General features: G+C 35.6%; 1 long non-coding RNA gene across 1 annotated transcript; it reads right to left on the bottom strand.

Moving 5' to 3' along the window:
• Positions 1–5,241: 5,241 nt before the first annotated feature.
• LOC134472590 (uncharacterized) lies at positions 5,242–9,152 on the bottom strand. Its single transcript, XR_010042476.1, has 3 exons — positions 9,031–9,152; positions 8,775–8,861; positions 5,242–7,584 (listed from the first exon to the last, which is right to left on the bottom strand). It is a non-coding gene; the product is annotated as an uncharacterized LOC134472590 (long non-coding RNA).
• Between the last annotated feature and the right edge of the window lie 4,164 nt (positions 9,153–13,316).

Raw genomic sequence — 13,316 nt, 5'->3', positions numbered from 1 at the left:
TAGTTTGCTTGACAATGATGAAAAACTATTTCCCTGCTTATTGGGAGTGACTCTACTTCACCAGAGATATCTAGTGGAAAGTTATTGATGAACATATTCTCTGTGATTTTTATAAATAGCAAATCATAATGCTGAATCTTAACCCTTGCCATTTTGTATGTTAAATATGATAAAAATAGATAATCTGCTATGATTTTTATAAGGTTTTCTCTCATGAATAAGAAAATGGAGGAGTAGGGAGACTCTTGTTAAATTACAGAAAACTGGGATATGAAGCAATCTAGTTATGTTTCTGAATATGAAATTCCCAGAAAAAATTTTGGCATGCTGATTCTTCTTTGATTAGATTATGCTCTCTTCTTTTTAAAAATGTTTTTAAAAGGATAAAACACTGTTTGAAATGTTTTTATAATGTTTTAGTTACCATTAGATAGTGGAGAGTTTATGTTTAATGTATTTCAAAATTTTGTTTTCCTTTTTATCTGACCCTAGATTTAGATTTTTTGTGTGTGTTAAAGAGAAACAAATAACAATAAAACAAGAGTTTCAAAACAGGTTAGTAGGAGAGTTACAATACTTAATACATTGTGTATTATTATCAGCACAGTACTCAGAGTACAAGACATAGCCATGGTATCTTGTCCAAACAATACTAGCACGAACCTTTCCAATGAATAAGAGAAACTAGTTGTATAACTATATTAACTATCTTATATATAAATATATATTTTTCTTTTTCTCTTTCTTCCTTTCTCTTTTCACCCATCACAGCTTGTCTTTTCTTTTGAATGGTTTCTTCCCAATTCAAAATATTTATTGTACAATTTGGATTTCATTTGTTTGTCCAATTTCTCATACTGATGAGACAATATGATGTTTACACATGTGAGTCTGATTTCACTTATGAATATAGTCTTGAGTTGTATCCATTTACCTATAAAAGTCTCTAGTTTATCCTTTATTGCTGAATAGTACTCCATTATATAAAAAACTCACATCTTTTTTATCCATTCCTTTGTTGATGGACAACTGTGTAGTTTCTAGGATTTAGCTATTACAAATTGTGCTGCTATAAACATGGGTTCACATATGTCACTGTGGTATGATGTTTTTCATTCTTCCAGAAGGGGAAAAGCTGGGTAAAATGGGATCTCTAATCCTAGTTTTATGAGAAATCTTCATGCTGATTTACACAGTGATTGCACCGGTCTACACTCCTACAAACAGTGGAGGAGGGTTCCTTTTTCCACACAGCCCTTCCAGCATTTGTTATCAGATGATTTTTTGATGATAGCTTCTCTTCCTGGGGTAAAATGAAATCTCAGTGTTGTTTTAATTCACATTTCTCAAATGACCAAAGATACATTTTTTCATATATTTGTTTACCATTTTTATTTCTTCATCTGAGAATTGTGTCCATCTCAGATGCTCATTTTTGAATTGGGTCTTTGAATTTTGGGAGCTGATTTTTAAAAATTCTTTATGTGTTCTATATAGAAATCCTTTGTGTGAGGGATAATTGGCTAAAACTTTTTCCCATTTTGTGGTTTTTCTTTTCACTCTGTTGGTGATTTCTTTTGAAGTGCCTAAACTTTTTAATAAGATGAGATCTCAGTTGTTGGTTCTCTGAAGTACTTCTCATCCAGTATAGTTTTTGTTCATAACCTCTCTACCTAAGCCTATATCTTCAAGATTTCTGTTTAGTCTTCCAGTAGATTTGGTGTTTATATTTTAATATTTAGATCTTTGGTCCATTTTGTCTAGTTTTAGTCTTCAGCATGTGGAAAGCCAGTTTTTGCAGCACTTTCTTCCAGTGAACATGTTTGGTTCCTTTGTCAAAGATAACATGGCCAAATGTGTTTGGAATTGTGTTTTCATCTTCAAATCTATTCCACTGACACTCAAGCATGTTTATTTCTTTGGCAGTAGCATGCTGATTTTATCATGGAAGCTTTGTAATATAATTTCAAGTCAGTGTTTGTGATGTCCCCTGACTTGCCTTTGTTGTCCAGAATTGCTTTTGCTATTCCAGGTCTCTTCTGGTTCCAAATGAATTTCAGAAATGTTCTCTTCAGATCTGTGTGGTATGCTAATGGTATTTTGATTGGCATTGCATTGTAGATTTAGATGTTAATTGCTGTAAGATTTCCCACAAACATAGTAAATCTGTTCTCTTTGTTTCTCTCTCCCTCTCTGCTGCTCTTCTCTCCATTCCTTACATAACTCTATTTTGAGTGTGTCTTTAAAGAATACTTTTAGGTGTACTCTACTTATTGTTACTTTTTTTTTTTTTTTTAAAAAGACAGCACTTAAATCTCTTTGTTACTTTAAGCATTGTTTTCATTATATCCCATAGGAACCGATATGATGTGTTTTGATTTTTACAGTTTTCTAAACCATGTGCTATGCATTCATTTTTCTCTTGCCTGAGTTTCTATGTAAACAATACTTCTACATTTCCCAGTGTACTGCATTGGTGTTTCCTTAAAATTCTACAATTAATTTAAACATTCTATACATTATATTTAAATTGTTTTAAATGATATAATCACATAAAACTTATGCAGAAAGATGGAAAAGCAAATTCCTTTATGCTAAGATGAATATTTAGGGAAATTTGGTAAGTTTTATCAACTTTATCCATGTATAAACCTATTTTTGTGGAATTGTACATATAAGTTTTTTTTTAAAAAAATCTGTAACTTTTGTCATAGTTTACTTTTATAAATTTCTCTTAAATCAGTTTTTCATTTGCCATTTATGTCATAAGCATACCTCATATTGCTGCATAAGTATTTATAATTTTTAATTCTGTTGGGACACATAATATTCTAATTGAATATTCTTGTTGAATGTGCTAAAACTTGATATTTTTATCATAAGATATTTAATTTTTTTCTATTTATGGGCCATGATAAATTATGCCATATTGAATTTATAACATCTTCTCTGTTTTTGATTATTTCTTTAAAGCAAAATTGCATAAATAGAATTTTGGCACAGACAGCATGAATATTTTTATGATGCATAATATAATGCCAAATTGTTTTCCTAAAATGTTGAAGCATTTAAAAATGCAATCAGAAAAGTGTGAGGGTATCCATTTCTTTATTCCCTTGCCAGCGTGAGATTTTATCATTTAAAACCATTTTTTCTAATTGAAGAGATTTAATGTGTTTAACCTGCATTTTCTTTCATTTTTATGTGTGTTTATATGCATCATTTCCTATTTTCTGAATTATTTGTTCATGTCCTTTGACATATTACATATTTATTTGGCATAACATACATTATTTTTATTTGACTTTAATAGTTTTCACTAAAACATCAATGTGCTTTGTCTATTCATACACTATATTTTATGTCTCTAAGATATAACTTTGAAGCAGTACACTGATCAACATGACGAGAGCAAGTTCTGATGTGTGCTATTCAATACAGACTTTAGAAGACATACACAGTGGGACTTACATTCTTACATATTTTTATAACCTATATTAAGTTCATAGCATATGTTGCAAAAATTCTATGATTAATCTCTAAAACTTATATAAAAATATAATAGTCACCCTATGGGCTGAGAAATATAATAGGCACCACTAAACTGTGGCTTGTCGGTAACAGTCCTTTTTATGTGATTTATCAGTTTCTTTGTTGGGTTGCTTACAAGAGAACCACACCTCCTTGAATATTGGAAAAATATATTATTATTATTATTATTAGGAAAGCTACTATGGACCACTGTCTTGGAATATGGAACAACTGTTTTGACCATGGCAATCTCGACCCTGAGGGTCCAGATGTGTGCCCTGTGCATCTGGCCATCCTTTCTGGAGTGCAGGCTGTTGCAGCCAGCAGGAAGGCCAGGAAGTCTCTCCAAGCAGACTGTGCTGTTGCAGCTGCTGCACTTGGTGTTTCTGCTTTGTCTTCTCATATCCTCCATGAAGTCCTATTTTTTTTTTTTGGCCGAACATAAAATCCAAGAGTGGTTACAGTCCAGGTTGAAGGTTTGCTTTGCTTTCGGAATTTGTTCTCCCACCACCCCTGCAGCAACACTCCTCTGTGGCTCGTGAGCTACTTAGAGAAAAGTAAAAACAAAAGCAGCAGTATTTTTGGAAGTAGATTCTGTTTGCAGTTCTTTGTTCCATATTCAGTTTGCCCTGTGGATTGCCGGGGGGATCAAAGCCAGGGACACCAATTTCCATCTGGACGCTAACACTTAACTTGCTACAGAGCTCTTGCAGTTGAGAGAATGAATGTAGGTTCACACAGTACTTAGAAAAGTGTCTGGCATACAGTCAACTCTTAATAAATGGAAGCTATTATCTTCTGTATATAGGTTACTTCTGTTCCTTAAGTTCTCCCTGGACAGTGTTTCCATGTGATCACCAACAGTTGCTTGCTAGAAACTGCAGCGATGAAATGAAAAGCAAGCCAAGTTGAAATACATGTTTAATGTATTCAATATTTTAAAAAAATTAGCTCTCTTATTTATTGGGGACCTGGGCAAGATCTTCTGTATGAAGGGTACAGCAAAAGGATGAAATAAGAAACAGAGACAAATTTAGTAACACATGATGGGCGGCTGGAGGTCAGTGCCTTAGGATTGGCAGAGACCAAGATACTCCAAAGCAGCCAGTATTTATTGGGTGAATATAATGTAGGAGGACTGGCAGAAGATTCGAGGTCAGCAGATGATTCAGAGATTGATGACTTGGTAGGCAACGCATAATCCTGGAATGACTCAAGAGGGTGGAGATAATCTTATACTAAGAAGGATCTTGCCCTAAGTATTCTTTTTAATCTCAGTAGCTTTAGTTTAGAGGTTGAGAGAAGATGGTCTATCCTGAAAGAGTTAATGGGAAGTCTCAAACGGGTGATACCATAATCCCAAGCCTCCATTTATCTCTCTGGGAAGTATGCAAAATTAGCCATTGTGAATTTGTGGTCTCCAACATCTATTATTTTGAACTTTTCTTTGAATTATTTTTAACTTTTTTTTCACCAAAAGCACAGGGAAATAACATTTCTTTGTTATCAATTTTAAACAATAAAGAGTTAAATTCATATTGGAGTGGAAGCCTAAGCTTTATAACCTGTAGAGTGTTGAGCACACCATAAGTGCCAGTATACAGTAATATCTGAAACTTAGTGTTTATTCCAAGTGGAGTTGTCAGTGCTTTAAGCTACAGCAATGCATCAATCCTTTAGCAATACATCAGACACATCTGTGAAGTTGGCACCAATATTGTCTTTATTTTATAAGTGAGAAAGCAGAAATATGGATAAGGCCATATCGAATTCAATCAAAGATGTATATTCTTAAGAATCTTTATGAATATCTGGGCATAATGATGCATGTCTATAATCCCAGAACTCAGAAAGTGGAGGCAAGAGGACTGCCACGAGTTTGAGGTCAGTATGAACCACCTAGTGAGTTCAAGGCCAGCATGCACTACAAAGTGAGATTGTCTCAAAAACAAAAACAAACACACAAAAAACAAAACAACTGTGACAAAAATAATCTATATGAATAAATGACCCATTTTGAAAGTTAAAAAAGTCCTGACAAAATCAGGTGGATAGGAGTTAAAATAATAGCTATCATAGACAGGATCTTACATCATAGGATTAAGAATAATAAATGAGAATACTCAGTAATTTCAGAAATGTAGATCATTGGGAACTCAGTTTTAGAAGACTAAATCACTTTGTAGAACAGTCTCAGCATCTGGTGGTAGGTGAATATGGGGGTTCCCAAGACGTGGCAGTTCTACTTACTGGGAAATATCAGGGAACCTTTTATACAGTGTTTAAGAACATATACAACAACATTTCTTGTAAGAATGAAATACTTGAAAGAATGAGAACATTTTTTTGGAATGAAAAGCTAAATTGTGCCATTATTATACAATGCAATAATATATAGAAGCCAAAAAAGAATGAATTAGAAGTACGTGTCTCAAACATTTGTGGAACAGAATTCAGAGCAGAGAGAATCAAATTACTGAATGATCTCTACGGTATGCATGATACCATTATAAAATAGGTACTATTAATAATTATACTCTATTGTCTTCAAAAATAGGTATCAAAAATGTGGATACATGTTAACAGTGCTTTTTATGACAAATCTATGCTTATGGGCAATGGCATAGTCCTACAGAAACAGAAGATTGCGTTGGCTAATAAATCAGTGAAAAAAAGTTGAATGTGCATTTATATGTGCAAATATGTATATTAGGATCTGCTTTGTCTTTGTAAGACAGAATCTTTTTGTCAATGTCTTATGCTGAATAACTACTTTGAAGATAATGACACAATGTATTAACAGTTATTATTCTCTTATTTTGTCATGAGACTTTTTTTTCATTAAATAAATGAAGCACTTACATGTTTATAAATGTATGTATATTTACAGATATAAAATGTTAAGAATAGGCTTGATTTTAAATGTTTCACTTTATACATCATCTAATGGGATATATTTTCCCTTTTCATTGAGTAGTTGACAAAAATCTGTATTTAAGATTTATACTACTGTGTTTTGAGATACATATGTGTTGTGAAATGCTTACTACAATCATACTAATTAACAAATTCATCACCTCACAGACTTACAAAAATTCTTAATTTTCTGTATTTAGAAACATTCTCTAGTAGAACAAGTCAAAAATACCCTTAAATAAAAAACAGAATAGAAATAGAAAATGTTGGTAGATATTTTGAACCAGTGACATAAATTGTCTTGGAAAATGGAAAACAAACATGAATTTTATATTGTTTTTTCCTTTTCCTTTGAACTTTTTACTTCCAAAAGAGTTTTCTGCTAAGTAAAAAAATGTCAGTGAGCTGGGTGTGATGGTCTACACCCGTAATACCAGCATTCTGGGGTGCTGAGAAAAGAAAATCGCAAGATTGAGCCCCGCCTGGACAGCTTAGCCATTTAGCAGCGTATCGGTCTGTGGGAAGGCCCTGTATGCAATGCTAAGTATCACCAAAAAGGATTAACATACGATGAAATAAATAGTTGTTGGTTATATCCTTCTACAAATGACAGAAATGGAAAAAGCAGCAAAAATCAGACAACAACTAAAAAGCCCAACCTGGCAGTGGAGGTGTATTGATCCATATTGATGCTCTGTAGATGAACTGCTCCATGTCTCCCATTTTCCTGCACACAGACCACACGTGTGCAGCCTGTGCTTTCCCGAGTTCCTGCTGACCACTGCCCCCACTGACTGGCTCTCAGGGGCTTCTTTTATCTCACAAGTGGGGGGACAGAAGCGTGGCTTCTTCACAATTGTCTGTGGCACGAAGTGGCCCGTAGGAGCAGCAGGGTTGCCTTGCCCCTCGTTACTGAGAACGGAAGATGCTGGCTGGCTGCAAGTGCTGATGCTAAGGGACGTTTCCTTTCATCAAAGAGCAAACAATTTGCTTTTGAAAGTTTGGAATTAGCCAGGGAGCACCTGAAAAAGGTCAGCAACAGAGAGCAGGGTGTTTCAGACTTAATCACTCATTAACAGAAGAACTCTGATCCTGGCACGTGTATTTCATACAGTTCAGATGAGACCTTGGCGGCAGCTGGAAATACAAGGTGAAAGTCAATGAAAAGCATCTGGTGTGTCTGATTACAATTATTAATATTGATTCTTCATTAAAAGTAGTCATTTCTAGGACAAAGACTAACCCAGGTGTGCAATGGGATAAAACTGAACTGTGGGCAAAAAGCACATTACCCTATTTATGGGTACAACAACTTTCAAATTTGGGCACTTCTGACACTATACTATATGCCTTTTAGCAGATTAATGGCACTCCCCTGGACTTTCCTCTTCCTGAGCTGATTTCTGAAGTTATTATACATCTTCAATGGCCAGTTTTTAAAAATTTGGTTTTTATTATTTCTTTGAATAGGTCTGAAAGAGCTTTTTCAGTCTCCTAGTAATAAATAGACAGCCTGGATTCTCAGCTAAAAAAGATGCATATGCTGAGGGGTAATGAATGTTAATATTGTTGAGTACCTCCTGGAGCTAATATGCATAAATCAAGAAAACATCGCCAGGTTCTTAAACACCATCTTGAAAGTCCAAATTTCTTTCATTAGCACACTGTTAAACTTTCAGGACTTCATCTAAAGATGAATCTCTATTTACAAAATAAGCTTTGATGTGATTTGAGAAAAAAAATAAAGATCTTGTGGTCCAAATATTCAGGAAATTTTAGCTTTTATCCAAGAATGTCATCCATATGGAGTGCTTAAGTCCTTAAGTCTCCTTTTTATCTCAGTGAAAGTGAGTGGACTCCATTCCTAGATTTGTCACTCCATGTGTGCCATCTCTGCACATTGTGCAGAACTGGGTTCCTGATGCCAAAGGAAAGGGTCTACCATTTGGAAGAGAGCTCCATGTGAGGCATTCATAAGCCTTTCTGCTTCAGTTCCAAATATGTGACAGTGCAGAGGACTCTTAACTGTTTAAATATGGGAGAGACAAAAGACAGCAGGAATCAACTAACAGTGCTGAGGCATATTTAATCCTACATGCCGATTTACCTTCCTGGATATCTAGCCGGCAGGGGAAAGCCCCTTGCCCCTCTCCACGAGGCAAAGAATGCAGAGGGAGATGATGTTTATTCAAGAATTTAATAGGATTCTTACAAGTGAGTTTTACCAACTACATTGCATGGTTCTTGTGGTTTTTATTCATCTCTCTGGGAAAATAATTCTGTGTTCTTTCTAAAATTGTATTATTGACAGGTTTGGTGGCACACACCTGTTATTCCAGCACTTACAAGGCTGAGGCAGGAGGATTGCCACGAATTTGAGATTAGTCTGAAGTAAATAGTAGTTCAAGGCCAGCCTGAAATATAAAGAGAGACCCTGTCTCAAATTTTTTTGTTGAGTGCCTATACTCTTTATTGGGACTGAAATTTTGTCCTGTATTTCCCTCTGTCTTAGTTATTTTATGCTCGTCGCTGAGACACAATACCTGAAGCCCAAAGTTGGGAAAGGAAAGGTTTATTTCTTACAGTTTTTGGAGGTTTCAGTCTACACTCAGTTGGCTCCCAGCAGGCAGGCATGGCTGGACCGAAGTTCATGGCGGCTGCAAACAGCAAGCTGAACCTGCAAAGAGCAAGACACACCTTCTTCCTGCCATTACATCACATCCTGGCTCCACCCCTATGTGGGTGGAGCACTGACACCACCAATCCAAGCACTAGACAATGAACCAATCACAAATACACAATGCAAACTCATGAGGCCTGGGGGACACAGACATAAACCATGACACCCTCTTTTTCTCAAATAACTTCTATTCATTCATTCATTATTCTACTTTTTCCTTTATTTCTCCATCCATGTTTGCCAGTTCTTTCTCTCATTTTTAGAGTCATGGTTAGAACAGGGAGATATGAGCTGTCTTTGTTCTTACAGCACCATCCGATCTGGTAAATATCTGGTTACACTGCTCATCTCTAAAATTAATTGAGAGCACTGTAGATCTGCTACTTCTGGATATGGGAATATGGAGACTAATAGTAATACTGTAAATCTTTCTTTTATTCTCAATTATGATAATCCTGTCAGATTTTTTTTTGAAAATGAAATTTATTAAAGACATAGTTTTAAGAGTGCCCAGGGAATATTTGGATTACAAAAAAAAAAGGCCCATTTTTGGTACTGATGGATTTGTCTTTTCTTTATGTGCTATCCATAATTCCTATTGTAACTTGTAGCTACCCATTGTTGTATATTGAGCATCTCTGTTTAAAAGAAATCACATACCCTTGTCTCAAATAGTAATTGAATAAAGAAAAATACATGCACTTGTGCTGTGAAAAAGCTATGAAAGTGCTATGGAAAAGTTATTCAAGAAATAAATCATACTGTCCAACTTAAGGAAACATTATACAGATGAATTTCTGAGTATATTAAATGTTGCTTGGCGGAAATGAATGAAAAATATTTCACAAGAAGAAATCCTCTGGTAACATGGCCCTAATTTCAATCCTCCATTTCCTGGAAAGCCCCTCATAAACCTTCCCTGGGGGAAGTCTGTGATAACTAACCCCAGCCCCATTTGCTAGTTCTAGTTACAAACCTTTAGGGGAAAATATTGGGTGCCTCTGGGGACAGGTCTGTACCATAGGACAATGACAGCCCTATGTCCCTTTTGAGAAGTTCACTGACATAGGAAGTTCTTCACTGACTACCCAAGGATAACAACTTGTTAATTTTTTATTTTGCTTGATAAGTTCTAATGAGATTTAAAAAATGTGATGAGTTCAGTATTCAGATAAATGTTTCCATTTACCCTGTGCCTCCATTTCCACTTTCCAACCTTTCTCTCTCTTCCCTCACTTGAAATCTTCAGTTTATCATTTAAAAAGTTGCATCAAATTTTAGCAGCTTACCTATAAAAAATATGGAATAACAATTAAAAGGTTGGAAATACTTTTTAAAAAATCATAATGATAGCAACTATTCCACATTTAAGAGACTTTTTAAAATCACTGCAAAGCAACAGAATAAGAATAACTTGCATCTTTTTCAGTTTCTCTGTTTGCTTAAATATGAATGCCGGACTTCCTGGAATGCTTTTAAAAAGCTGATAATATGTGATATTTGATTTACAAGAAACCTTGTAAGCAATCTCATTTTATTCAGAAAATAATAATTGTCTTGAGAGTCAATTTAATGCTATAATTATAGTCAGTATGTTTTATTTGAAATCGTAGACACAATAAAAATAAAGATTTCACTTTCATAAACTCATTATTTCTTATTTTAAAAAATAAAAGAAAAGCTCCCCCAAATTTAATGAAGCCATTACAGAAGAAATGGGGTAATCAATTTCTAATATATAACACCATGGCAATGAAATGAGCTATAATTTAAATAAAGGCTTCTTCTGTTAGGTTGGCAAAAATGCAGAGACAGCATTTGTTAGCATCCCATTTCTCTCACAGTCAGAGACGAGGCTAATCAAAAGACGCTAAGCTTAATAACATTCCCATTTCATCTACCATTTATTTCCTCAAAATATACAGCTGGCTTTGAGACAGTCTCCCTGCCCCTTGGAAAAAAATAACTTCAAGTAACTTTAAGGAATGAATTTTTTTGGTTGAAGTTTTAGAAAGAATAAAAGCACACCATGACTTAATTTCACTTGGTAGGATACGTACCCCTGAAGCACATGCACTGCTTAATTTTTGTAATCTCAAATTTCAGCTTCATCGTCTGAAACTAAGGAGTTTGGAATAGGGCTCCAGTGTAGCTCAGTGGTGCAGCGAACAACTGTCTGCAAGGGTGAGGCCCTGGGTTTGATCCCCAGTTAGAAACAATAAATAAATTATAAAATGTTTCCAGTGTGTATCATTAAACATATGACTAAAAATGTCCTGACTCCTGAAGTGAAAGAGGCTGCCCAGGAGCTCACACACAGTACATTTGAGGGACTTTTTTATTTTTTTTGGCAGAGATAAGCGATCACAGTCTTTTTATGCGCATCTTGTGGCTTCTCTGGCATATAGCCCACAGCGACTATATTCAAAGTGCACTCATTAGCTTTCAATTGCGTGTTTCTTCTATATTCTCAGAAAATTGCTTGAGTTTCTTTATTAGGAAGAATATAAATTATTTAGTTACTAAACCCCCCCCCTTCGTTTTATCCTCAGTATATTTTTTTTCCTCTGACATCTATTTGACTGGTCTTCCTTCTTTAAAAAGGTTAAAAATGGAGTGAATTGTGGGAAGAGGAGCGATTTTAGAGCCTGCTGAACTCAGGTGACTCTGAGTCAATAATTCACCCTGGTGAACGCAGTTTTCTCATCTTTAAAATGCACATCATGACAACCCTGTCACCAGATTGTTGTGAGATATTTTATATAAGTGTCTAATACGTGCCTGGTACAAAATAAATAACAGCTCTTGTAGAAGTAATATGTTTCTTCTTGATTTTAAAAATCCATACCTCTGCCTTTCTTTTTATTCCTCCTTTCTTCTGCATCTTAAATCTTTGTCTTACACCTGCCTTTCTCTGCTTTTGGACACACACAAGCCGTTTTCCTTCAACCTAAACATCTGCCATCCTCAGCTGATCTTGCTTACCGAAGGGAAAGCCATCATCTCCGGAAGATGAGGCCTGCTGCTTCCCTTCTCCGCTGTGTCCAGAGCCATTGTCTCTGTTTCTTCTTCACGCTGTTTGAATTCACTACCTACAAGTCATACTCTTTTTCAAAACATAACAGAAATCATACTTTCAAAGATTTTTGACAAACTATTGCATAGCAAATAAAATGATCTTTAGTTATCTACAGAAAGGGGACACCTGCTACCATCTGAGAGTAATCTGTCTTAAGGAATAAGCACTGCTCTTGGAGATTGTGGTTATCCCAGATGAGGCCAGATATATTTCAGTGCAACTACAATTTCTGGTAAAGTAGTTTTTGGTTAAGAAGTGAGCATGGATTTTTCTAGAGTGTTACTAGACTAGCACTGTCTTTTCTTACATGATTTAACTCCTCACACTAAACTCTATTTTATTACAAAAGTAGTAAGTCCATTATCCTTAAGAAATTCTACAATAGAGAAACACATACAGTTCCATATTGTTTTAACTTTACCTCTTCTCCTAGTCCAGCTGTATGGTCTCCAGCCTTTAACTAGATTATCAGTTCAAGGAAGGGAAACATTTGGAAATGGGCTTGGTAATAAAGCTACATTTCTCCCAGGTCAGGAGGGATACTCTGGGAAAGGTGGAAACTTGCTGGTCTCATCTTTTTTTCTTCCCCTTGTAGCCAGCTTCCTCTTTCAGGAATTGAATTTGATGGTGAATGCATTAAATGTGAAGAGGGAGGACCAAGGTGGGAGGGGGACATGATAAAAGCTCTACAACTCCATCAGCAATTGTTAGCCATCCTCTCACCTGGCCAGCCTCTAGCTCTCAACTGTGAGGAACTCACACACAGGGTTGCACTTGCCTGGGAAAGGCAGCCCACGTTTACCATGCCTACGACCAGCACAAAGTAGCACTCTGCTCCCAGGGGAATGAGTGGGCCTGGCACCACAGTGATGATGCTCTCCAAAGGGGCACTGTAGTTGATATTTTCTTCCCTCCCACTTGAACCCCTTTTGCTTTACTCAACCAAAGAATGATAGTTATGAAGATGGTTCTTTGAAAATCCTGTTGAAAATCTGTATATACTGATATAGGATCTCATTACAGAAAGTCATTGTGGCACTCAGCAAATGCTTTACTTTTAAGACCTGTTATGTGCATATATGGAAGAGATTTTTTCATGTTAGTGTATTG

Source organism: Cavia porcellus, unplaced genomic scaffold, assembly GCF_034190915.1.
Source record: "Cavia porcellus strain 051 isolate PalLab524CR breed Dunkin Hartley unplaced genomic scaffold, mCavPor4.1 scaffold_24, whole genome shotgun sequence".
In the NCBI taxonomy this organism is placed as follows: Eukaryota; Metazoa; Chordata; class Mammalia; order Rodentia; family Caviidae; genus Cavia; species Cavia porcellus.
Note: the sequence above shows the minus strand (reverse complement) of the source record. Positions and strands in the feature narration are given on the sequence as shown.